The sequence below is a fragment of the Rattus norvegicus genome, chromosome 7 (genome assembly GCF_021556685.1).
Source record: "Rattus norvegicus strain SHRSP/BbbUtx chromosome 7, alternate assembly SHRSP_T2T, whole genome shotgun sequence".
NCBI lineage: Eukaryota > Metazoa > Chordata > Mammalia > Rodentia > Muridae > Rattus > Rattus norvegicus.
This window is the reverse complement of record NC_141540.1, coordinates 40,850,483-40,877,354: the sequence shown is the minus strand read 5'-3', so window position 1 is coordinate 40,877,354 and position 26,872 is coordinate 40,850,483. Positions and strand designations below refer to the sequence as shown.

General features: G+C 41.6%; 1 pseudogene across 2 annotated transcripts; it reads right to left on the bottom strand.

Moving 5' to 3' along the window:
* Positions 1–714: 714 nt before the first annotated feature.
* Positions 715–26,261, bottom strand: LOC134479591 (uncharacterized; annotated as a pseudogene). Of its 2 annotated transcripts, XR_015626113.1 has the most exons (5): positions 26,030–26,261; positions 23,126–23,173; positions 12,929–13,067; positions 7,150–7,496; positions 715–6,443 (listed from the first exon to the last, which is right to left on the bottom strand). The product of XR_015626113.1 is annotated as an uncharacterized LOC134479591, transcript variant X1 (transcript). The 2 variants fall into 2 exon arrangements; XR_015626114.1 differs by lacking the exons at positions 12,929–13,067; positions 23,126–23,173; positions 26,030–26,261 and adding an exon at positions 8,524–8,672.
* Between the last annotated feature and the right edge of the window lie 611 nt (positions 26,262–26,872).

Here is a 26,872-nt window from a genome sequence, read left to right as displayed (position 1 = left end):
AAATTTTGCTTTCATGTATGTCTGTGTGATATGTGCATACCCAGTACCCTCTGAGGTCAGAAAGGATGTTGGATCCCCTAGATCTGGATGGTAGTGATAGTGGATACTTGTACTGCCTGGTTTTGTGTGTCAACTTGACACAATCTGGAGTTATCACAGAAAACAACCTCAGTTGAGGAAATGCCTTCATGAGACCCAGCTATAAGGCATTTTCTCAACTAGTGGTCAAGGTGGGAGGACCCAGCCCATTGTGGGTGGTGCGGTCCCTGGGCTGGTGATCTTGGTTCTATAAGAGAACAAGCTGAGTAAGGCAGGGGAAGCAAGCCAGTAAGTGACACCCCTCCATGGCCTCTGCATCAGCTCCTGCTTCCTGACCTGCTTGAGTTCCAGTCCTGACTTCCTTTGGTGATGAACAGCAATGTGGAAGTGTAAGCTGAATAAACCTTTCCTCCCCAACTTGCTTCTTGGTCATGATGTTTGTGCAGGAATAGAAACCCTGACTAAGACAGTACTCTTAACCCATGACCTAACTCTTTAGAACTTCACTTGAGAAACTTTTTCATGACTCGAGATATATAGGCATATAAAATAGGTATATAAATCAAACATGTGCTAATAATAAATCATAAATACATTTGTTTTAAAATAAATTTTTGGTATACATACAATCTTACTGTCTATTAAATGTGAAAGCAAATCTGTATGCTACTGAGATAAATACTTTTATTTTTGCACAAAGAATTAAATTGTAGCTGAATATTTGATACAGTAGGACATAGTATATCTCCATTGTTTTTCACAGTTGATTAATATTTCTATTTTACAATCATCAGTGTTGAGAATGGCACTGGGTAGATTCACAGTACAAAATGGCAGAAGTATGTTTAAGAACTTTTCAGAAAGTGTTGAAAATTCCTAATCCTGAACTAGAATAGATTTAATTTTTTCTAAAACTGTAGTCAGCAACTCAAACAGCAATTTTCAAAATTATTATGTTAAATATTTGTCATGCAAATATTTTGATCATATTCTTCCCTACCCCAACTTTTCCAAGGTCCTCCCTACGTCTGTACCCGCTCAGCTGAATGTTGTCCTTCTCTTCTCTTCTTTTCTCTTCTCTTCTCTTCTCTTCTCTTCTCTTCTCTTCTCTTCTCTTCTCTCTCTCTTTCTTTCTCTCTCTCTCTCTCTTTCTTTTTTTTGTGGGTATAGCAAAATTTGATGGCATTCAAGAGAGTAAGGGTCCTAGGACCCTCCCACTGTAGTGGGGGTCTGGGATAGAAACTGTTAGGGAGATGCTCAGTTTTGAAGACTGAGGTGGGACTCCTAGCAACCAAGGGCCTCACTCTTGCTGGGGTGAGTGGTCCAGGGTTTCCTACTCCTTGGTGGCCATGTAGGCCTGTTGCTGTAGCCATCCACATTCATTGTCATACCAGAAAATGAGCTTTACCAAGTTGTCATTAAGAACAATGCCAGCCCCAGCGTCAAGGATGAAAAAGTGGGAGATACTTTTGAAATTTCAGGAGACAACCTGATTCTCAGTGTAGCCCAAGATCCCTTTAGTGGGTCCTCAAATCCCTGCTTCACCACTTTCTTGATGTCACCATGCTTGGCAGGCTTCTCCAGGCAGTATGTCAGATCCACAACAGATACATTGGGGGTAGGAACATGGAAGGCCATGCCAGTCAGCTTCCTGTTCAGCACTGGAATGACCTTGCCCATAGTCTTGGCAGCACCTGTGGATGGCAGGAAGATATTCTGGGCAGCCCCATGGCCATCACACCACATCTTTCTAGAGGGACCATCCACAGTCTTCTGAGTGGCACTGATAGCTGGACTGTGGTCATGAGTACTTCCACAATGCCAAAGTTGTCATGGATGACCTTAACTAGGGGGCTAAGCAGTTGGTTGTGTAGGAAGCATTGCTGACAATCTTGAGCGAGTTGTCATACTTCTAGTGGTTCACACCATCACAAACATGGGGACATTGGCAGAAGGGGTGGAGATGATGACCTTTTTGGTCCCACACTTCAAGCGAACCCTGGCCTTCTCCATGGTGGTAAAGATGTCAATAGATGCCACAACATACTCAACACCAGCGTCACCCCATTTGATGTTTGTGGAATCTCGCTCCTGGAAGATGGCGTAGGTCTTCCTGTTGATAACAAGCTTCTCATTCTCAGCCTTGACTGTGCCGTTGAACTTGCCATGGGTAGAGTCATACTGGAATATGTAGACCATGTAGTTGAGGTCAATGAAGGAGTCATTCATGGCACCAATTTCCACTTTGCCAGATGCAGATGTGATGGCAGCCTTGGTAACCAGGTGCCCAATACAGCCAAATCCATTAATTCTGACCTTCCCCATCATGTCTAGGGGATGAGGCTGACACTGCACAAGAAGATGTGGGTGTCTCTGCAACAAGAAGGCGCAGAGAGTCTCTTTTCTCTCTTTCAAAAAACAAATAAATGAGCAAACAAAAACACACGCAACCAAAATTAAAAATACCGAAGCAGACTAGCAAACTAAAAAACAAAACAAAACAATATACACACATCAAAAATAGAGTCTGTTTTGTGTTGCCATCTACTCCTGGGCATAGAGCTTGCCCTGGAATGTGGTCAATATACTCAGTGACTCTCCATTGGAAAAAAACGATTTTCCCTTTCTCAGCAGGTATCAACTGCGAAGAGCTTCTTGGCTAGGGGTTGGGCGTTGTGTTCACTTTCTCTTGTAAGTGATAGGATTTTCAAACAGTAATTTTTAAAACCAAACATTCTATTACAATATGATCCAAATGCACTAATTCAATACTTCTGGACTGAGGAAGGATGGTAGGAAAATACCATCCTTTTTTTTAACCCATTATTAAATCATCATGTTTCTATAATATGTACAGTAAAAGCATTGCAACTTATGACATATGATAGTCTTGAATGTGAGGTTTTCAGACACTATTCCCTGGTGTTACACAGTGCGAGGGCAGACATATTATGAAGTGCAATCATTATATATTCAAAACCAAGGCTTCCTAAAGTCATGCTGTGTGACATGGGTAAAGACTGACAGAAACACCTCAGATTAATTATGTATTTGATCTTGAAGTAATTTTGTCATTGGGCACTATTCAGAAGTATTTCATTTTTGCCAATTTTTTCCCCTTAATTCTCACCTTCAGTTGTGTGACCTGCACATGTGGCTGCAAAGCCTAGTTTTTAGAAGCTGTGAGTGACAATGGGAATTTGAACAGATACTTTCAGGCAGGACTGTCTGCAACTGTAGAGAGAGTCTAGGATAATATTCTTAGCGAGCTCACAAACTGCAGTATGCCCAACATTCCGGGAAAGAGAAAAATCTCAGGCATCATTTGTATTCCAGATTATTGTGAACCAAGTTTTGTCTTAATTGCGACATGTGCTAATTTGAACAACCCACAGATAGCACTTTGATGAAGAGTGCGCTGGTACAGGCCTATAAGGCAGGAGGATGACCAAATTGGAGGACAATGTGGATCACAGAGTGGGACTATAGTTCAGAAAAGAAAACCAAGCATGTCTCTTCTGATTTTAGCCATGAGGAAAATGGGCAGTAAAGCCTTGTTGTCCCTTGTTACAGAGCAAGCTAGTGGCAGAGTCTGTCTTCTATCTCTTGGTTTGCAAGTTCTTAGGATCTCCAAATTACCCATGATACTACATTGCCCCCTCACTTTAATTCTCTGAAGAGACATAGCACAGCTGCCCAAGCCACAGAAATGCTACTAAATGGACTGAATGTTTGACAAGGACAGAAATGAATAACGGGGACAGTGCAGAGAGATCCGAGTTATGAGATCTTATCATCTAAATTTGTAAAAATTTGAAGGGTATGTGTTTATTGGTCCATTCTGCTGAGCACCATCGGGATGGGGACCCTTAAAGCACTTAGGAGAGGGCTCGCTGTTTTCAATGACTGCATGCAGCACTCTGTCTCCATTCCAGTTATGTAGAAGCAAGGCTTCTTCGTAGCCAATTTCAGACTGAGCAGTCAACAGCAATGTATGCATGGCCTCCTTGTTCACTGGCAAAACCCTTCATAACTAATTCTTTCCAGTGCTGGTAAATTGGAGTTAGCCTCAGAGAGATCAGGAATGAGGCAAAGAGATATAGGAATGGACACTGATCTCAGTATCAGCTTCTCCTGCCCCCTGTATTTGTACTCGGGTTTCATGTTAGCAGCACATGTGGTGGGAGCTATACGTGTGCATTTGCTGTCGATGACCCCCGAGCGTTCAAACCAGCCTTTGGGAAAGGGTTTACAGGGAGCATTGCCAATGTGCTAAGGGGAAATTTCTTATGACTTTGATTATTTGCAGAAATGAACACTTTTGAAATTTGAGTTACAGGCTGATGGAGACTCTTGGTGGCATAGAAATGTGTCTTGGAAAGAAATTGTGGCTAAAACACACACACACACACACACACACACACACACACACACACACACACACTCCAAATCGTCATGTTTTCTATGAATCCAACTTACACTACTCTCAGTGTTAGAGCAAGATGGATCTGAAATCCATTAAGGTTAATATAGGCACTGTTTTAATTTTCTCTTCCATTTCCTAGAATGAAATCAAATAAAACATTGTGGTAAACTTGTGATATTGGTATAGTAAATGCAAAAATGTTTTGAAAAGATTATTTAAATAAAACAACTTGTTATCTATCTATCCATCCATCCATCCATCCATCCATCCATCTTCCCATCTATCTATCTATCTATCTATCTATCTATCTATCTATCTATCTATCTATCTATCTATCTATCGTGTGCACATGTGTGCTATGGCATTCATGAGTTGTCTGGTTTGAGCCCCATTACCTGCTGAGCCTATTCTGAATTACTAAGTAGGCCCTGCAAGATATAATTGTAACAGGGAATAAGAATTCGAATTCTTACACGTGAAAATAGAAATGAATGTTGTGTGGGTCAGCAATGTCATTTACTTGGTAGAGTGTTGCTTAAAATAAGCAAGTTTTACACTGATCCCAGCACTGCACAAACCGGGTTTGTATTTAACACCAACTCTCTACGTGTGGAGGCAGAAGTTCAAAGACATCTTTGGTTACATAGAGAGGTGGAGGCCAGCCTGGGCTACATAAGACCATCTTTCAGATGTTCCACAACTGGAAACATTCACATTTATGCTTGTTTTCCTCCAGTCATTGTGAGTTAATGAAGACTTCCTAAGAAACAAAGAGTCCGTACTGATACCACTCACAGACCTATCCAACAAAATCAATCACTTGGCATTAATCCAAAACATTTATGCTTTTCCATAAAAGACTTTGCTTTTTCTTAAATTTTATGATAGCCAGTAACTGTTTCCTTTTATTAAAAATAATTCAGGATCTAGTATAAAACAGAACTCTGTGAAATAGCCTAGCTCAGTGACTGAAGGGCCAGCCTTGAGGAGAGTCAAGATCACCCCTGACATTTGCCCTTGCATCCCCCGGGGCAGCATCCTTTTATTCTTTCATGGCCAAAGCAGGACTGAGAGAGTTGAAGAAAATAAAAACAGTCAGACTTCTATTTGGGGAAAAAAAAATCTCCGAATTTTTTACTTCTGTTTTCTCTTCCAGTCATCTGACCCTCCAGCAAGGCTGAGCTGTTGGTCATTGGTTGGGGCTTTTTGCATTTGTTTTCTTGATTTGTTTATCATCCTTCTGTAACCCTAGTTCATGTCCCATAACTCCACTTTATAAACATTAGAAGCTGGATTTGGTTTAAGCTTGTGCACTCCCATACCGTGCCTGTCATTCTTGGAAGATTGTTAACCATCCCAGCAGGACTGTGCCCAAGGAAATGGGCAAAAGCTCACATTTCAAGTAATTGAGATGGAATACCAAGGATGGCCGTCAATCTTTCTCCAGCAATAATGGATTTTCCCAAAGATCCTAGACAAATTGCCCTAACGACAGTGGGGTTTGCTATAGTACATTTTATAATCTCTGTTTCTTCTCTTCCTTCTTCCTTTATCTTCCTCTTTTTCTCCTTCTTAAGATGGGGTTCAACTATGTAGCCCCAGTTAGCCTGGAACACATCATGTAGACCAGGCTGGCCTTGAATTCACAGAGATCTGCTTGTGTCTATCCTCGAGTGCTTGGATAAAAAGGCATCCTCCACCGTGCCTGATTGGCTCCTCCTTTTCCTCTTATCTCTCCTCATCTTTTTCTTGTCCTTCTTCCACTCCTCCTCCTTTTTTTCTTTCTCTCTCTTAAAGACAATGTATGACTACATGACTTGTGCTAATCTGAAAGCCTTCCAGCCTCTACCTCTCAGGAGCTGCAGTTAGAGGCACAAACCATCCATACTTCTTAAAGAGGGAAAGTCCGTATAATGATACAGTATGGATCCACTCATGTTTGGAAAAGACGATCACAACAGCAAGAAGACAGCAATCACTAAAGAGACAGAAGAGATATCAAATGGATAATGACTCATTTCAAGAAGAATGAGCAGGATCTTAGTGATAAGTTGGGTTTTAAAATTTTACCATAAGATGGGTGTGTAATGTTACTTTGTGTCTCTTCTACTGTTTTAGCTAACTTACAGGCATTCTGTCTTGGGCAGAGGGTTTCAAAAGTACATATGATTATGTGGATTCTCAACACATACCTAGGGTATTGTTTTGTACCATAACTGATTTTCATGCATTCCTTTAGTTTACATGAGCTGGTGTTGATGTCAAATCATAACCCCATGCCTTTACTGAACGTGTACCCAGGAGACTAATGACTGTCAGAACCTACAGTTCTTTGTCAGATTCCTTTCTCTGTTCCAAAGTTTGGTTGCCCTTTGAGGACAGCTGAAAGTGCCAAGCATTGACTTGACACTCCCCACCTAAAGGATGTAATGCCTTAATTGGTTACTGGTAGAGCTGGTGTGCTGTCTGCTGGGTGGGGTTGCATTGGAGTGTGTGTTTATGCTAGCTCTCCGGCAAGACTCACTCCAATTGCTTGCCCTTTCTTGGTTACCTTCTTTCTTCTGCTCATTTTCTTATCTGTTGTGGTATTACCTCCATAATTATTTGAGTCAATGTCTTGTACCTGTAGAGCTTCTTCTGTGTGCTTGTTTATGTGATGGGGAAAAGATCTTATGTGTACTTACCTCACAAAATGTTCGACCAATGTTAGATGCTTAACTGGAGCATGCAGAAGTAAGTCACATGATTTAGTGAAGAGTACAGGAATGGAGGAGCTGGTCAATGGCCAAGAGCAGGTCAGATAAGTGCGCAGATTCGGAGTTTGCCGTTGTATTTGGTTCTATGACCCATAGATATTTCAAAGTTTTGTCTGTAGACATCCCATGGTTCAGTTAAATTTCATTTCCCCAAAAATGTTTCTTAGATGCCACTTCCTGGTAAAGTATGTCTCTGTTCATCTATTTTCCCAAGTTGGAAACATTCCATCTCCATGGAAACCCAAGGAAAGCCAATATGCAGATTGGCCAGTGACCTACAATAGAGTGTTGCATGAAGAGATGAATAAGGCCAATTAGATTTTTCTTCTTTGCAATTTCACAGAGAAAATAACTGAGAAAATGAGGCAATTGTGAGGGCATTAAAATAATAGGATTGTATTGGAATTCTTGAGAACTCATGAACAATGACAGAAAGGAGGATATAAAAAGAGAAAAGAGGGGTACCACATTTATTTATTTAATGAGAGTGTACACACACGCATGCACGCATGCATGCACTCACACTCTCGCACGCATGCACTCACACTCTCGCACACACACACACACACACACTCACGCGCGCGCGCACACATGCACACGCACATGTACACACACACACACACACACACACCGTGGTACACGACACATTTGTGAAGACAAAGGACAATTTAGAGAGGATTGCTTCTCTCTTTCTGCCATGTGGGACCTAGGGACAGGACTTCGATTCTGAGGCTTTGTCAGAACTGCCTTTACCAAATGGAATCATTTTACTGACTCAGGAATAAAAATTTTAAGTTGGAAAAAGATGGAAGAAGTTGCAAAATACAAAGGAAGCCAGCAAACGGGTATGAAGATGAGAAGCAGGTGTGGGGCCTGTATGGAAGGCTGCACCATCTGCATGAAGTTTCTGGAGGTCTCTCTCCTCTGTGATCTCTCCTCTTTGGGGTGGCTGGTGATTCTGCTTTCTTTACAGAGATGTCTTTCAGCCAAGGAGCACTTTGCATATGTACCCTACCAGCAAACCTGTCATTTTCACACTTAACAATAGTAATAGGGCTTCATGGCTGCCCTCTGGCCCCCATCCAATGCCAGGCTGATACCTAATCTACCTAAAAGGCAAATTTCGTCACCTCATTCCCCAACTAAAATGGTTCTCTCATCCCCCGTATACAGCTCTACAGCACTTTCCAGGATCTAATTTGTCTCCCGCCTAGTCTTTAAGCTCTTCTCTTTGTTGACTTCCTTGTCTGATGGAACCTAAATATGTCTGTATGTGTTTTCCCTCCATCTTGCATCCATTACCTTCTTTTCTCTTCCGGTGAGATTTGCACTCCCTTCACAGGATGTAGTCCTACTGTGGTGTTCTTGGCCTGAATAAACCTCAGCCTCATTCTAGAAGATCCAGAATTTCATTTGGAGGTTTTTGTTTTTTTTTTCTTCCTGTTTCTCTTTCCACACAGGGCTGAGATGGTCTAGCTTTAACTATCCTCAGTGGCAGGGGCAGTAATTATGCTCTTTAAGTGACTTCCTGTTTCTTTTTCTTGACTTTTGACAGTATTTCTCAAAATTTGCTCTAAAGAAAAATCATATCACAATTTGAGAAGATTGGTGGGAGAAGAAATTGTGATCCTTCCAGATCACAATTTCTTTCTTATCACCTTTATCTGATGCCTCTCTCTGGACTTCTTGGGTACCTACACACACACACACACACACACACACACACACACACACACACACACACACACACACGGAAATAAATTAAAAAAATGTGCAGCTCTTCTGTTCTCATTTTAAACAGACTGAGAATCACCTAAAAGCACCTTCAACTTTTCAATGTCAGGCATTGTCTATTTTGCACAGTTGCTAACTCTACAAAGTAAAAGTAAAAACAAAAACAAACAAAAATCCCCCAGTTGCTTCTGAGCCACTGGCCAGTGCATTTTCTATGGAGGGAGGGACCCAGGCTCTGTGTAATCTTTGGGTACCTAGTCTTGTTCACCATCATTTCCTTTCCAACATTTTCTGTCTTATTTTGTGGTAAAATCCTGGGCAATTAGCAATTAAGACAGAAAGGGTGTACTCTGGCTCTCATTTCAATAGGAACATTGCATTGCAGCAGAGGTGACACCAAGAAGTCTGTCCAAGCAGAAGGCCATCTCCTCACCTTGAGTTTCCACTTAGGCTGCAGAGAGTGACTAATTAGGAAATTGTGGCAGTCCATAAAGACAAAGACAGGGAACATTTCATACTCAAATCACAGCATAGCCCCAGTCCTTGGTGGAAAAGAAGTATTAAACAAACAAGCAAGCAAGCAAGCAAGCAAACAAACAAACAAACCATTGTCTTTCTAGGATTGAAAGCAGTGATGGCCCAGAGAAGCTCTGATTGCTGTTCCTCAGGGCAGAAATACAGCCCATGCAAGGCCCGCTGGCTTTCTGAAGAGGAGGCTAAGGCAGAGCTGGTGGTGATGCTTAGCTATTTCTTTGCAGACATCCTTGGCGTGGGCTGTGAAATGTCAAATGTAAATTTGATTAAGCCCAACTCTAAATCCCTAAGGCAAGTGTGTATCCATGGTCCTAATGTAATTATTGGAGCGGCCTCTGTCTGCTACTTTAAAAAGGGCTGAGCTAGCGCCCCATCATGGATACCAACTCCTACAAAACGAAGCCTGCAATTAATTCATCACACTCCAAGTGGATAGCGCCTAAAAAGCTCGATTGAGCTGGCTCCTCCTGAAAACTGAAGTATTAAATCAAGCAGCAGAAACAACACAACTTCCTTCCAAGCTGGGGCAAAGCTTGGGCCCTAAAGACAACGGTGGAGATCAAAGTCCTGTTGTTTTTGCATGAGGCAAGACTCTGGACACTATCCTTGAGAGGATAATCTATCCCATCCTAGTTAACCCATACTTTGAATTTTTTGGAAGCAGTAGTCAATAAGGAGACTTCAGACTGAAGGATTCTAGAGATGAAAGGGGAAAATGGTGTTTCCTGCAGCCCTACGGTGGGAGAGCGGGCATAAAGGGAGCAGGAGTGTAGATCAAATGAAGCCAAATGCTGCAGATTCTCTGGAGCAGAGGAGATTACACCACTGCATTCTCAGAGGGAAGAAGGGGATGCAGTGTTTACGCCCAAGTTAACCACAAGCCAAAGCTCTATTTTGTTCTGTGAAATTTACAACATATTGTTTCCTCTTCCTCCTCCTCCTCCTCCTCTCTCCTTACTCCTCCTTCCTTCTTTCTTCCTGCTCTAAAATGTATTCCTGCCCCTATTGAAGGACTGATCGAAACCACAATCACAAGGATAAAACTTCCAGAAGAAGGATTCATGTACTGTGAAATTCAAGCAGAGAAAGACGAACTGGAATGGCAGTGTTTAACCTCACCCCAGTAGCAGAATCTAAACATGCTCCACACGGTTCAGAGAGGGAACCTGAGAGAGGCCTGGTGAGATGTTAAGTCACCAAAAATTTGAATTTTGCTCATTACCCTTCATAGAAATGATAAATATTTTCAAGTACTGTGAGCTCTAATTTGGCCAACAAGGTCAAAGTGTTGGGAACAGCTTCCAGGTAACCCTAGACCCAAACTCCTATTTTAGGGACTTTTGGAATTGTCTCTGTCCAGATATCCAGAGGTTAGAATGGTCTCTGTTGGAGACCCTGTGGGAGGCTCGCCATAGGAGAAAGAACCATCCAGGACAGAGATAAGGGAGGAAAGAGAATGGTTTCACCAGGATTTGACTCCTACTTTAAGCCTCAGTCCTAGAAATGGCAATGGTATTGTGGCTCAGGCCTGGTAGCATCTGTCACAGGGATGCCAGCCTTAAATATCACAGTGCTCTTTCATGCACAAATTATATTAAAAGTAGTTTCTGCCTTCCAGGGACTCCCTTGCCTTAAAAGCATCCATCCCCTGTCTCCTTATGCCTATATATGAAACTTAAACTCATAGAGACGGCCTTCATCTGGTCGTCCATCTTTTCTCCATCATGTCCTAGAGACCAAGGACTGTCAAACTTCTTTTCTATAAAAAGCCAAATTGTAAATATTTGAGTCTCTGGGCCATGTGTTCTCTGTCACCACTGTTCAGCCCGGCTGTGACAGAACAAAAGCAGTCATGGACAATGTGTAAGTTAAAGAACATGGCTGGGCTTCAGTAAAATTTTATTTTCAAGAACAAGGTAGCAGGCTGCATTTAATTTGGCCTGAGGCTGTAGTTTGCCAACTTAACTTCTATTTTAGACGGCCCAAATGTGTCCCTTTTTCATACTCATTTTTCTTGCCTTGTGTAGGCTTTTGTGTGTGTGTGTGAGCGTGTGTGTGTGTGTGTGTGTGTGTGTGTGTGTGTTTTCTTTTCTTTTTCTGCAAGCTCAAATTGCTTAATTAATTAAAACTCATTAGTCACTGAAAGATTATTGTGTGCCAGATGCTGTCCTTGGATCTAAAGATGCAACATTGAAAAATAAGCTTTCTATTATGATGGAATTTAGGTTCTAGCAGGAGGAAGAGGACAATAGAAATACTCATTCTGGATGAAGAAGAACGAAAACAGGATGTGTCCGGAGGCAAAGGGCTGTTTTAAGTAGACGAGAAAAGTCACATTGCTGAAATGGTCCAGTGGCAGTGATAAAAATCAAGGACAAGTTTTATCTGCAATAGATGTGAGGATAACGGAAATGGTCAAGGTGGATAGAACAGGAAGTACAGCACACCTAAGGTAGAGGCTCCTGGGCCTGTGAGAGTCAGTGCAAAGACGCTGGCATTGCTAGAGGGCTCTGAATGAGTGTGGGATGATATAGAAATTGTGGCATTGAGCAGCATTTGCTAGAGCCTTGTAAATCATGGAAAGGACCTGAGTTTTATTCAGAATAAGATAGGAAAAAGTAGAGACGAAACGAATGGAACATATTCATTGGGCGTGATGAACACTGGCAGCTATGTGCGGTACAATAGGTGGGGTAGGGTCAAAGTAGAGGGATCTGGCAAAAGGTGACAAATGCTATTTAGGGTCCTAAAGCAGAGGGATTAAGAAACCACACTGTGAATAACATTTGAAGACATGGTGGAACAATGGAGTGTAAAAGAAATACAGAGTAAAGGGTAGTTCAAGAATTTAGGAGGAGGAGGTTCCCATTAAGGTAGTGAGGACTAATGGAGAAACATGGTAGGTAGCAATAATTTTATTTTATTTATTTTTTATCATGTTAAACTTGAGATACTATTTGGGCTTTTCTCAGTGAAATGCTGAGCAGTTGGGTAACTGTGCCTTGAAGTTCACTGGAGACGTCAATTTGTGAGGTGACATAGGACTTCCTAGAAAAATTGAGAAGAGAAGTCATTGGGAAGGCAGCATTCAGACGATATGACCTTAAGTAGATTTAATAAAAAAAAAAAAGAGAGAGAAAGAAAAAAAAGTTAATGAAGAAAGCCCAGTGAGTAAGGAAAAGTGACCTCCCAGTCACAAAGGGAAGTTTCTTTAGAAGGAGGAACTGAATAACTGTGTGGAATTTTGCAAACGTATTGAGCAAGCTGAGGACTGAGACATGACACGGATCCAGCGACATGGGAACCATGTTGACGTTTCCCGCGGTGGTCTGTGGAACAGTGAAGAAGAAAAACTACAGAGGCTGTCGAAAGCCGGTGATGGAAAACCCAAACATTTCCTTCCTTCTCCTGGGATCCAGACATACTTGATAATACTTACGGTGGTTAATCTTCATTTTCATTTTGATTTAGAGACACCTCAAGGCCCGTCTCTGAAGATGTTTCAAGAATGGCTTCTTCCAGGAGACAAAAGCCATCCTGAATGTTAGTGACATCATCCCATCAGCTGGATTCCTAGACTAAAGAGGAGATAAAAGGGAGAAGGCACAAGCTTCCATTTCTCTCTGCTTCCTGACTGCAGACTCCAGCCCCACACTGGCATTGCCCACTGACACACAGTGTACCTTCAAACTGTGATCCAAACGAACCCCACTTCCTTGAGTACTTTGGATCAGATATTTCGTCACAGCAACAAGAAAAGTAACTAGTGCAGCCTTCCACCATTTTAAGTATTGCTTTATATTTTCATAGTCTCAGCTACTCTGTGACCAATCCCAAAGCTGAGCCACAATCATCTGCTCACCAACCTTTGTGTAGCATAATACTAAGTATTTAGTAAATGCTGCCTGAATGTTTGTAAAATGAATATAAAATTGAAATCTGAAAAGATTCTCCACAAATGAATATGACTGACATATAGATTAGGAACACCAATAATAATAAGGATCATTCTAAAAAAACAAGAGCAAAGATACCACTATTTCAAATAAATATAAAAATTCATAGTTTAAAATGCAATCAGCATGTCGGACATGCTGTATTAAGATATAACTTTAGCACAGCTCTGAAACAAAGTACATCCTTAAAGTGCCTGACAAGCAGAACTTTAGAGAGTTGGGGGAGAACGGACACTCTCTGCTATTGCACACTTTTGTGACACTACCCATACTTGTGTTTTCCTGCAGTGGTGAGGATTAAACTCGGGTCTTTTGGGTATGTCAAGCAAACACTATGATTGAGCTGGATACTTTTACCTTAACTGGACTATCTTACTCCTACTTAATTTATACATACATTATCTTCCATAGCACATGGTGAGATTGCTCAGTGGAGAGAATCTGGTCCCGCTGCTGCTGCTGGTGAGCTCCAGATGTGCTAGGAAGCTTCTCTTCCTTCTGTAAACTATGTGTACTTATCATAGGCTTCCATAATATTTGTTCTGCTTCTTCTTATAGAACTTTCAATGTTATAAACTTAGCATTTTTCTAAGACCCACCCCAGCCCCCATCTTTATTCTCCCTTGTGGTGGTTTGAAAGAAAATGATCCCCATAAGCTCATAGGTTTGAATACGTAGTCTCCAGTTGGTAGAACTATTTGGAAAGGACTAGGAGGTATGGCCTTGTTGGGGGAGGTGTGTCACTGGAGCCTGATTTTGAGGTTTCAAAAGCCCATGTCAATCCTGGTTAGCCCTCTCTGCCTCTTGTTTTTAGATCAGGATGTAAGCTCTCAGCTACTGTATAATTACTATGCCTGCCTGCCTGCCTGCCTCCATGCTTTTCACCCTGATGTCCATGGGCACCCGGAAACTGTGAGTCCCAATATTCAACCCCTGTGAGCCTCAATAAACTCTTTCTTCTGTAAGTTGTCTTTGTAATGACGTTTGTTACAGTAACTGAAACACCCCCTTTAAGGACACAATTTAGAAATCAGATTCATTGTAGTGAGGTACTTTGGGGTTGAATCGATTGTGTCAGTTTTTGTTGTTGTTTGTACTGGCTGGTTTGTGTGTCAATTTAATACAAGCTGGAGTTATCACAGAGAAAGGAGCCTCCTTTGAGGAAATGCTTTCATGAGACCCAGCTATAAGGCATTTTTTCAACTAGTGATCAAGAGGGGAGGGCCTAGCCCATTGTGGGTGGTGCCACCCCAGGGCTAGTAGTCTTGGGTTCTAAAAGAAAGCAAGCTGAGCAAGGCAGAGGAAGCAAGCCAGTAGGTTACATCCCTCCATGGGCTCTGCATCAGCTCCTGCTTCCTGACTTGCTTGAGTTCCAGTCCTGACATCCTTTGGTGATGAACAGCAATGTGGAAATGTAAGCTGAATAAAACTTTCCTCCCCAACTTGCTTCTTGGTCATGGTGTTTGTCCAAGAAGAGAAACCCTGACTAAGACGTTATTGTTGAAATGATTATTTAATCCTTTGAGCTGTGGCCATTAAGCTTCGTAGCACAGATTAGCACATGATTAATCAAGTGACTTTCTGACTATAGCCTTTAATTCAGTGAACACTGAAACATTATGTCCAGAAGTCAAATGATGATTTTACAGGGGTCCATTTCAAAAGCAAAGCAACTTCCTTATAGAGGATGAAAGCTGCCGTCAATTCCTCTGTCGCTAAATAGCAGGTAGTTAGCACAGCTAGTGACTAGAACTTAGTCACCCAGGTATATTTTATTTATTCAATGTGAGAAAAGACCTGTAGAAGTGTCTGGTGAGTTATTTCATAAGACCACGGCCAAGCAAAACTAGAGCTCTCTTATTAGAGATATTTCCTTGGTGTGAGAAGGTAGCTCTTGGGAGACTTGACATACAGGTGTAGTCAAACCTTGGCATGGAAAGTAAGTCATGAGTTTTAGGCAATGACCCTTGATGTCTTGAGCATGTGATACCACAGCCAGATCTAGCACTATTCCCTGAAAGAAACCTAAAACAGATGCAACAGAAAAAATTAGGGGGAAGTAATTGAATCCTCTTAAAAAATTTTTTTGCTAGCCAAGAAACCCAAGAAGGCAAAATCTTGTTCTTTACATAAAGGACATAGCTACATTTCTATTTTACAGAGAAATAACCTTTCAGAAAACCATTCCTAAAAATTGTGCTCCTACGCCTTTTGAGTTTCCTATTTTGTGGGTCATAGATTTAACAGGCCGTAATGCTCTTTAAACATGGTAGATACTTAGTGCACCATGAAAAAAGCCCAGAAGCTATGGGAAATTACAAAAATAGCTCAATGCCAGGGTCATGAAAGTGAACATTCTTAACATGAACTTCAAAGGTAAAATGAAATTACATTTCCTGTAGGTTCCTGAGGGTCTGGTGACCAGTGACCATGGACACCAGTGATTTCACCCATGCCCCTGTTAGAGATTGTGTTCCAACCAGCTAGCCGGCCACTTCTCAGCACTAATGGTTCTGGAAACTCAGCCTCAGGAAAGTTGGTAACACAAGGAACTTCATTAATAATTCAGCCAAGAACTTCCAATCACAAGATTGTCTTTTATTTTTTTTTCTCCACATAGATTAATCACCTGATTTATTGTGGAGTTTTCTGGTGCCATCAATTTCAGAATGGTAACAGATTGTTTAGTTAATAGGCATTGATCTGAAGAGACTGTTTTTCAACAAAGCACTCAAAGGGCAAACACATAGCATCATCATCAATTTGATAAACTGGTTCAGATCAATGGTTATTTTGAAATGAGGATCTAATAATTACAGTTGTATAGATATTCACTTTGGTATTTGAAAAATACACAAAGCTATATAGGAGGGACTAAAAAGTCATGTTCTTGGTGCTCAATGCAAAGGTGCCTACTTCTAAGGATAAATTCCCGAAAGTCTATCTGGTAGGAAATTGGAAATGAATGTTTGCAGTACTCAATGGGAGAGGGGAAGATCTTTCTCAAGGTTGTGGTGATTGCTACACTCTATGCTAAACTGAACTGGGTATCTACTTATGTGGCTTTGGGGGTGGTTAGAGATTGTCAAGTTCAGCAGCCAGTTTCCAAGCATGGCTTTGTTTATAGGTAATCTGGTGGACAGAAATGGTAAAGTGCTTTCTGCAGTCAGTTGTCTCACACTCTACCTTGTACTGTGTGTGAAACCTCTGAGCATTTACCCTCCTTTCTCCGCTAACTGCCCACATCCTCTACATGGATAGGAAACATTCTCATTCCTTTTATTTCCCTGCTCTTTGGTTTCCTCTCCCCCCTTTTCTCAACAGTCTTCAAACTGGTAGTGTACTAACATCCTGAAAGGTGTTGTAGGATTGTGATTGACATGAAGGTTTGGCAATCAAGAGCCCTGGGTTTTGTTCTTAGGCCTAACAGTAACTGTGTCTCTTAGGCGAGTTATGATGACATCACACTTAACATTTTTTAGCTATAAAATAGAGACACTGATAACTACTTTCCCATTACCTGCCATACTGATTGGAATAATAGAATCAACACGTTGACCTGAGGACAGATTGAACCATAGACGCCATTATTTAAAGAAACCAAATTTGTAGTAGGAAACACAAGAAACATTAGAGTTTCTTTCATAGACATGATATTTCCAAGAGCCTAAAGACCCAGTAATACACCAATGGCAAAATTAGGTCAAGATGATATTAACAGGTAGATTAAGGAGATGACATAAATAGTGAACTGCTTGCCATGCAAGAGGGGTAACCTGTCTAGATCCCCAACATTTCATAGACACAGAACATGTGACTACAACCTTGGCGAGAATGCATGGAGACAGGCTGATCTCTGGAGTTCATTGTCGAGCTAGTCTAGCCAAATCAGTAAGCTTTGGGTTCAGACACAGATCTTGTCTCAAAAAGAAAAAAAAATGTGGTGGTTGTCACTTGAGTAAGGCATTGAATGCCAGCCTTGAGCCTCCACATTTATGTGTTACACACATTTACATATATATCCAGAAGAGACCAACCTAGAAATGGACCCTGTCATTAATGTAACATTTGAAAGTTGTGGATCCCTACTCTACATCTGTTCCCAGGAGAGGGAACTGAGAGCATGTCTGGCCTCATAGGCCGAGGCTGTGTGGTATGAGTCAATTAAGCCTACAAAGTGGAGCAAAGAATAGCCCTCATCAGGGTTTGGAGCTTTGCAATAGATGAAAAGGCAGAGACATTTAATCAGCTTACATGGGCCTGGCTTTCTCTCCCCTGCTCTTAGAAGGGGGACTTGCTTTATTCTGACTATTTCCTGAGGGGAGCCCTTCTCCCTCCCTTCAGTATTCAGGCTAATTACAAATGGTGAGGTGGTTTCTAGGCTGAATAAGAAATCAAAAGAGAGGAGGTGGAGGGAGTGGTGTGGATTTCATAGAAAAAAAATAATTTAAGAAAAAAGTATGTTCTCTGAGGGGGGAAATTAGAGAATTAGGTCACCGAGTTGGAGCCAGGAAAAAGCCGCACTAGTGGAAACTGGAGCGGGGGAAACTATTTCATGTTAACACATCCAAAGGCTGAATAGCCCAGCCTGAGGGCGCTCCCCTCCCAGAGAGTGCAGAGGCCTGAAAGACCTCTAGACAGTTCTGTATCATATTCATGCACTAATCAGTGCTATTCAGCCTGTTCCACACGTGGTCACATATGAGGTGCCCTGAAAACCGCGAGGGCCACATAGCAACAATTATAATCAAAACCACCACAGCTCTCACTGTGGCTTTTGAAATCCAAAGCTTCAAAAAGCAGCCAGCCTTCCAGGGCAAGCCAGTGTTTTTCCCCTCTCCACCTTCTTACCCTCCCTTCCTCTCTTTCTCCTTCCCTCCCTCTCTCCTTCCTTCCTTTTTCCACTCACCCTGGCGTTTTAGATCCATGCCCGTGACAGTTATATATCAATAGATACAGAGTACACACTGCCTAAAGCAAACATATAAATGGCTTAAAGGGCAGGCAAAAGTGTCATGCGTCAGTAGACATTAGCTGAGGTGAAACTCCACTGGTGTGACCAGAATAAAGACGTCTGAGTTAGAGTCAATATCTCGGAATTGGTGGTGTGGCTTGGCATACACAGCCCCTTAATGAATTCCCAGCATATGTGAAAGGGCCCAATAGCCATCTATGTAGTCTAGAATCTTAAAACCCTTTCTTTAGGCTTTAAGTGAGAACTGGCTAGCTGTTTCCTCACCTAAATGTCAGTTGACAACCAAGTACGAGGCACTGAATTCAATTCTGAAAGTGTAGGTAGGTATATATATATAGCTATTTTCCTTAGTTTATGAGGCAGATATGCTGCCCTGGAGGAGACACTGAAGCCCAATTGGAGCTTATGTTTTAGTGTATAATTTAGGGAGAAGGCATTGTCTTCCTGGAACCTCTGGCTTCGGAGTTCTTTACCTTTCTGCCACATGCCTTGTGCAAAGTGGCCTGCTACAGAGAGCTGTTAGGAAGTTTTGCCTCACTGTGTTCCTCTGGTGAACCCCAGATGTTAAGGACTTGCTAAATTGTGACCGTTCAGATTCAGCATGGGTTCCCACCACTCACAATTTTTATATAGTTCATGGCCACGAACTCTAATTCCATGCGACAATCTTATAAAGGTTTTTAGAACCTGCCCATTCCCAGGCTTAATTTGTGACCAGTTATATAAAGTTATGTAAATTTGGGGCCAGGAAGCTAAGCTCAGAGGTGCCAAAAATCTGCCCAATATCCTCTGTTTGATGGTCTGTTTTTATGTTACAAACCATTTCAGTTAACAGCTTAAAAATAAGATTAGATTTTTAAGATTTTGAATGTCAGGAGATTGGGCAGATTTTCAGCCCTATGTCACGTCAGCATACATCATTCAGTTGCATTCATTAGGGGTGAAGGTTCAGTAGGACCTTGTTCCCAGGACAGGCACCCAGTGACCCTAGCTATGACCCTCTGGCGTCTGCTCATAGCCAATGTGAGCTTCCTTGTGGTGTTGGAGTCAGTCAGACTTCTTCGAGAGTAACAGGCTTCTGAAGGAGAGGAAGCTAAGCTGTGAGTCATAAACTAGAACTTGGAAAAACCCTTCTCTTTCAGATGCTAGTGTAAGGAAAAACATAGCATTTCATGTGTCCATACACGTCCACTGTAAAACTCGTATAAAATATGAAACCCTGGGCCTGGAGAGAGAATTCAGCAGCTAAAGGTGCTTACCATACAGGCCTGAGGACCTGAGACTGATCCTAGGAACCCTCAGTTAAAGAGGAGAACCAACACAGGAAAGCTGTACTCCCACATGTGTGCCAGGGTACACATCAGTCCATGGCATGCATGTATACACACACACACACACACACATACACACACACACACACACACAATATGCATTCATACACAAAATATACAAACATACACAGTAATAAAATAAATAAAAATACACAAATAAAGCCCATCTGCTTTGAGAGCTAACTGTAGAAGATACACATAGAAAATGATATACAAAACAATCTTAACAACATCCCCTTTATTTGTGTGTTTGGGTGTTTTTCTTGCATATATAACTATATCACCCACATGCTTAGTGCCTGGCCTGGTGCCCACTGAAGCCTGAAGACAGCTTCTAATCTCCTGGAACTGGAGTTACAGACAGTGGTGAGCTGCCGTATACATGCTGCGAGTTAAACCCTGGTCAGCTAGAAGAGCAGTCAGTCCTCTTAGAGCAGTCAGTGCTCTTAACTGAACTATGTCTCCAGTCCCTGAAGAATATATGGGGACCTTCATCACTAACATCATTTGGGGACTTTTTAAAATATAAATTTTTGTGTCTGTTATTAAAAAATATCCTAAGAAGATTTGTGCCTCGTTGATCCTAGCAATTCAGAATTATATGTAACATAAATGCAAGAAAAATATGTATTTAATAAATTTAGCCTAATAAATTTAGCTTTTCTTTTCAGAATGGACATCAGATCAGACCACTTTGTTTTACTATTTACTATGTAAATTGATGATTATACTTTGGATCATTTATTATAAGTGACATTTTTCTAATACTGGCTGTTTGGGGCTAAAACTAGTGCAAGAAACGTGGCTATGATATAGTAAGTGCTTAATCAAAGTTGCTTTTGTAATTCTAGTTGAAATCTAAAATACTCTAATTGCCCAAACTGTTGCAAGTTTTGAACCACTATAGACTTCGGGAAAACTGTGACAATGACAGACGAGCCACCCCCCACCCCCACCCCCCATCCTTACAGTTCCATTTTGCTTTTGCTTGGTGCATTTACAATGCAGTTGCTATCATTAAGGGACCAATAATACTCTGTCACTAATGTCCACAGCTCACTTAGTCTTAAGTCTTTTTACCTATGGACCTTTCTTTGTGTGTATCTCATGAACCACTTGGTCGTCATGTTTCTTTAGCTTCTCAGCTCAGATGGCCAACATTTCCTTGACTGTCATGGTGGACACTGGGCAGATATTTTGCAGAATCTTCTTTCCCTAAAAAATGACTGGTGTCTTTTTTTAAGTTTTTTTTTTTTTTTATTTTTCTTGCATGTGAATACACCATCACTGTCTTCAAACACACCAGAAGAGGACATCAGATCCCATGACAGATGGTTATGAGCCACCATGTGGAATTGAATCCAGGATCTCTGGGAGATCAGTCAGTGCTCTTAACCACTGAGCCATCTCTCCAACACTGTCTCGTGTCTTTCTATGATTAAATTTGGCTTACAGACTTGAGGAGAGAGAGGTAAAGTGCCATTTTTAGCATGGTACATTGAAGGCATATGCTATCAGCATGTACATGGCACTCCGTATATTAATTTCTGATACACAACTAAAGGAGCTTTGTTAGTTGTTTCCGTGATGCTGTTACTTTTAATTTTTTCTCCCCTTTCCAGATTGCACATTTCAGGTAAAAGTCACTATTTACTGTCCTCATGTAAAGCATCAGGATTGTGCATCAGTTCCTGAGGGACAGGAGTAGCTATGTAAATTGTTTGGTGATCTCATAGAAAGTTTCTTTTTTGCATTCTTCCTTTTCTTCATTTATGTCATCATGAGCTCTTTGGTTACTCTTCTCCATTTCCAGTTGTAATCTAAGACTATTTTAATTTCCCCAAGTGTTATAGCTCTGGTCATTATTAGTGTGTCAGATGACACTACCCTGTTGATATGGTCTTCATGAAACAGGGATGGTTTCTGCCCATGGGGATACATCGTTTGCTTATAAGTTTGTCTCAAGTACGACCTTACTTCCTGGTACTGTGAGATACTTCAAACTCAGGTTATACATTTTTTGTATTAGAGAATTACATTAGCAACCAAGACCTGTGTGGTAGGTGTACTCATTCTTAAGGAGATTGTGCTGAGTAAGCAAGAAAACATGTGTGTACGTACTCATGCGTGTGTGCGTGCGTGTGTACTGGCTTGTTCCAAACAGTTCAGTTCATGGTTTCTGGGCTCCATATACTTGATGCCCTTGATCAGAAGAACATCATGGTAGTTCAAGTACTTTGAGAGGGAGCTTTTCATTCTCATGCACAAAGAGAGGGACCAGGGACAGAGCAGACTCTTCAAAAGCATTACTTCCAAGTAGGTCCTCTATTCTAAGTTCTAGAACTTTCCAAAGTAGTGTCATGGACTGCAGGGCTATGGGGGCATTTCATATTCAAACCACAAGAACAGATGACTTTAACTATGTCTGTATCTAAATATCATTAGCTGTCTGAAGGATAGTTCACGCTTATGTTTCTAACTTGAATACATCCCTATATTAGTTGTTCTAACCTCCTTTTCCTTGTTTATCTGACAGCGAGAAACCTAGTTCCAAGGCCCTATCATCCACCTGCTTTGTTCCATTCCCTTTTACATATAGAGTGCCATTCCAATCCTTAGCTCTCTATGAGCAGGGTACAGTGTTTGTGTACAGGTTTTTCTGACTTTGACCTTAAGGATGATACTTGTTTTCATAGTTCCTTAGTTTAGCATCTTTTCTTTCACACCCAGCCTTTGGGGGTTATGTTTTGCTCAAGGTCTTCCTTCCACCCAATCTCTAAAACTACCTTTTAACCCAGACTCATAAAGATAAATGCTACATACTCCCTCTCATATGTAAATGATCGATTGACTCTTTAGATATGTGTGCATGAACTGGAACATCCGTAGAAGTTTGGGAGTCAGCAAGAGGTCACGGGCAGTGCTCAATGAGGTAGAATGCGGGTGGTATGAAATAGGGTAGAGAAATACTGGAACAAGAAGGGTTTAATAGGGTGAAGAAAGGAAGGGCAAGGTAGAGGAATGTGTATGGGGGGGAAGGAGAGCTAACACTGAAGACCTTTGGAAAGCCATATGGAAGCTTACTACTAGAGGATCTCCCTAAAACATATACATGCACACACATAAATGGAGTTTAAATGGAGTCATCCTATAACCAGGGGACAATGCTCCCATCAGACACCATAGGCTAGCAAATGAAAACTCAAGTGCCAGACATAGCTCATCCATTTTAAACATATTGGTCATTGGGTTCCATAGACACCCCTCAACATCACAGACTATCACTGTTGCTTGTGATTACCCCCCAAAGCCTGATGGTGAGGCCCTGTTGCTGAAGACATCATAGAGCATGAAGGAATGAAGTTGGTACTTACCTGGAAAGCTTCGGCTTTAATAACGTCATAAGGTGCTGTGTGCATTACCTGGAAAGAAAAAGAATCAACAGTATTACCTGGTTGTGAGCCCTATAAGCTCCAGTCATGACTGCTCTAGCAAATATGTCCCATGGTGCAGCAGTGGCACAATCACTTCCTGATTGAATTAAATGCTTGCCCCACAAGGCAGGACTCATGCCTAGTACTATTAACTATAGATGACTGGGTTATAAATCCTAGAGAAGAACTTGACACTATCATTCTAAATGGACATAGTAATAAACTGCTCCTTAAATTATCATCTTTGTACCAATAGATAAGTACAGTTCTCCCCTCATCAGGGAAGCATATTTTGACAGTAGCTGGTGATGAACAGAGGTCTAATCCTGGTCAAGATGCAGAGAATGTGAGATTGTAAACTTTCTGGCCCTAGCTCAGGGATCGATGTAGAAGAAAGACTGTAAAATCCAGAGGTAGTGGTCATCTGCCACAAAACATTGTTTGGGAAAGCCATTGCACATATGAATTCACAGCTCTGTGGCAACATGTCAAGATATGCACAATATTAAGCCAACCAAGGTCTGAATGGATGGCACAGGAGCGCGTAAAGGATCCTCCTAGCAGAGGAGTTATTAGCAACTGATAGAAGCTGGAGGAAGGACAGTCAGTTTTCTTCAGGAACTCTGTCCCTATGAGGTTATCTACTCCAGACGATGGACCCACACCTTCTGTGTGGATGTTCAAGCCAACCTTGTGAAGGAAAACGTGGGGTGGAGAGCAAGGAACTCCGAGCTCTGTGACTCCTTGAAGAGTCCTGATCTGTACTGGGCATTACATCTAAGATGGCTCCCGAACACTAGTGAGACAGCAGAAAGAAAGGAACAGAGGCCAGGTGGAGGATACTTCTCTATCTTCATGGACCACCAACTCCCCTTCCTCCCTCTGAGTTACCTTATCAGGCAAGAGGACAGTTAGGGTATGTCTAGATATGACTGAGTGTTTAGGGATTTGGGATCAGCTCAAACACACTTATGTGCTGCACAATAAACTCAGATCTGCATCCTGGTGCTGGTCTCCTGAGTTTGATTCCTGGGGTTTGTCAAGTGATTCTTTGCCTCTGAACCCCCATCCTTGGTTCTGTACACAGAACCTTGTATACACAGGCAACAATCACTAAGTGAACACAGTGAATTTACAAAACAGACAAACAAGGTAAAATTGTGAAGAAAAATGATAGGGGAGAGAGGGAAAGAGTTAGAAAGGAGAGAAAGGGGATAGATTTGATCAAAATATTATATGCATGGATGAAATTTTCAAACAGTAAAAAATTTGAAAATCATTTTAGTACTTTGAGGTTTGGTCTCAGAAATGTTGTTGTCAGAAATCCGGGCTTTGAGAGCAGACAAGTGCTATTTAAAATCCACTAGGTTTCTCGGATCCCATCAGAAGAGTTTGAAGTCTTTCAGTTCTCCATGTGTCACTATTACCCTTAACAGATTCACATGGTCCTTAGTAGATGATGTTCGCTAAGGCATTTTAGATCCTACTATCTCTTATAGATATGAAAATGAGAAAACCAAAAATCTACTACAGTAGCTCTGGGCTGAGAACCAGGGGTCATCTGTGCTCCTAACCTCCATCCCAATTTGCTACCTAGAGTCGTGATTTCACACACACACACACACACACACACACACACACACACACACACACACACACACACACACAGCTTTTACTTTCCCCCAACTTGTTGTTTTCTACAAAATCTCTGTTATCACATACTGAATCCTTTTCTTCCTGCCCTTCCTTACTGATGGATGTTGTTATATACCAATACCCATGTGTTCCAGAAATTAGGATGTGGCAATAGATAGCACACCATGTTATACTGTCCCACAAAGAATAGCAGGTCCCCAGAGGTACCACTAGTGTAATGATTTGACCCTTCTGCTTCAGAATCTGAGGTACCTAACTGTCAAATCTGAGCCTTTAAAAAGGATGGTGACCTTAAACTACTCACACCTTCCAGCCACCTAAGAATATTCTCTCTTTCTCTGTCATTCTTTTACAAGCTGCAAAAAGACAGCTTCTCTGTCACCTTTAGGAAACATAGTTGCTCCTGAAGTAGTTGATAATATTGTGAAGGACTGGATTCTGGTTGCCTCTGTGTCTCCTATTTGGGAAAGGGCATGTAGACATTGGAAATATTTCTAAAAACTGTTCAAGAAGTCACAAGATTTGAACAAAAAGCTTCCATTAGTCTCTTCCTAATAGATTTAGAATAAAAATAAAAGTGGAAAGAGTGGGTAAATTTATTCAAGCAGATGTCATGTGGGTATTAGGAAAGAAGGTCATCCAATTAACTAATTACATCTTGCAGATCCTTGGTGTAACACTGAGATGCAGTTGCTGTCAGAAATCTGGGCGCAGAGAGAGCCGACAACCCTAGCTTGAAATTCACTGGGTTTCTCAAACCTCAAAAGGCACCACTCACACGGAAAGGCTATGTTATAATTAAATATTGACAAGCAATGTGTTTCTTGGAATTCTAGGACATTTTGCTTTCTTCATGCTCCAGTCAACAAGGGCAAGATGCAAGCCAATGATAATATAAATTGGGCTTCCAGTCTCTGGCTATTTACTCAAAGCTTTCCAATAGATAACAAGGGGGAAAAGACAAACACTTATGGAATACCTACTAGGTACTAGACCTCGTCTATATAGTTCACCTAAATCTTGACAAATCCCCTTGTGCATATGGTAAAAAAAAAAAAGAAAAAAAGAAAAAGAAAGAAATAAACAAGAAAAAGAAAGTCAGAAAGAACCTTGTTGTTTGTGAAATGGAAGGAAACTGGTGAATACAGACCCCATGACGGCCAACAATAGCAACTACGAGCCACCCACCTGTACCAGGGAGGTGTGCAGTCTCGCTAGCCCACCATCCTTCAAGTTTCACACGCATGACACTGCGCAGCATCCGTCATTAGCTTCTGCCATTCTGAACTGAAGTCAGGTTGTCAGGAGAAGGCAGCAGTGTTTTGCAGTAATGAGGAGCCACGCTCCTCACTGTCAGGAAAGAACAGAGTGAGGGGGAGGGAGCAAAAGGAGTGGAATGGAGGACCACATTGGGCAAGCTGGGTCCCTGTTTGGATGGACTGACTTAAGGTCCTTGGTTAGGATTTACATTTCTCTTCCTCTTGTTACACAGGTTCATGGGGTGACTCTCACAGCTCGTTAGGCTGCACCTCCTTTCTTTTGATGGCACCACACTAGCAAGAAAGCCCAGGTGGGGTGTCCCCAGCCTCCCTCAGAGCTACAGCATTTCCTGTCTTTGGCCTATATTCCTTGGGACAACCTCCAGAGACGTCTCAGCTTTTTTTGTCAAAGGAACCCAGGATCATCCGGCTCCAATTCTCCAGTTTATTGCCCTGCTCTGAAATCCTGATCCATGGGTATTTATAGGCACAGGGACCAGCTTGGCAAAGCCCAGCAGAACACTTTGAATTTTGTCACTGCATGGAAATGGGTGGCGAGAATTCAACAAAGGACGAATAAAATTAAAATCCCTCTGCCCACTCCTCTTTTATGTCATTCTAGAACTCCAGTACAGGGACTATCTTTAATATATATGCTTACTTTAATATAAAGAGTGGCTGAGTCATGAACCACGTTTCTGGGAGAACACTGGAGTAAGCCTAGCCCTCTGTGAACTTGAAGTCCAGCCAAGCCTGTCAAACATTTCATCTG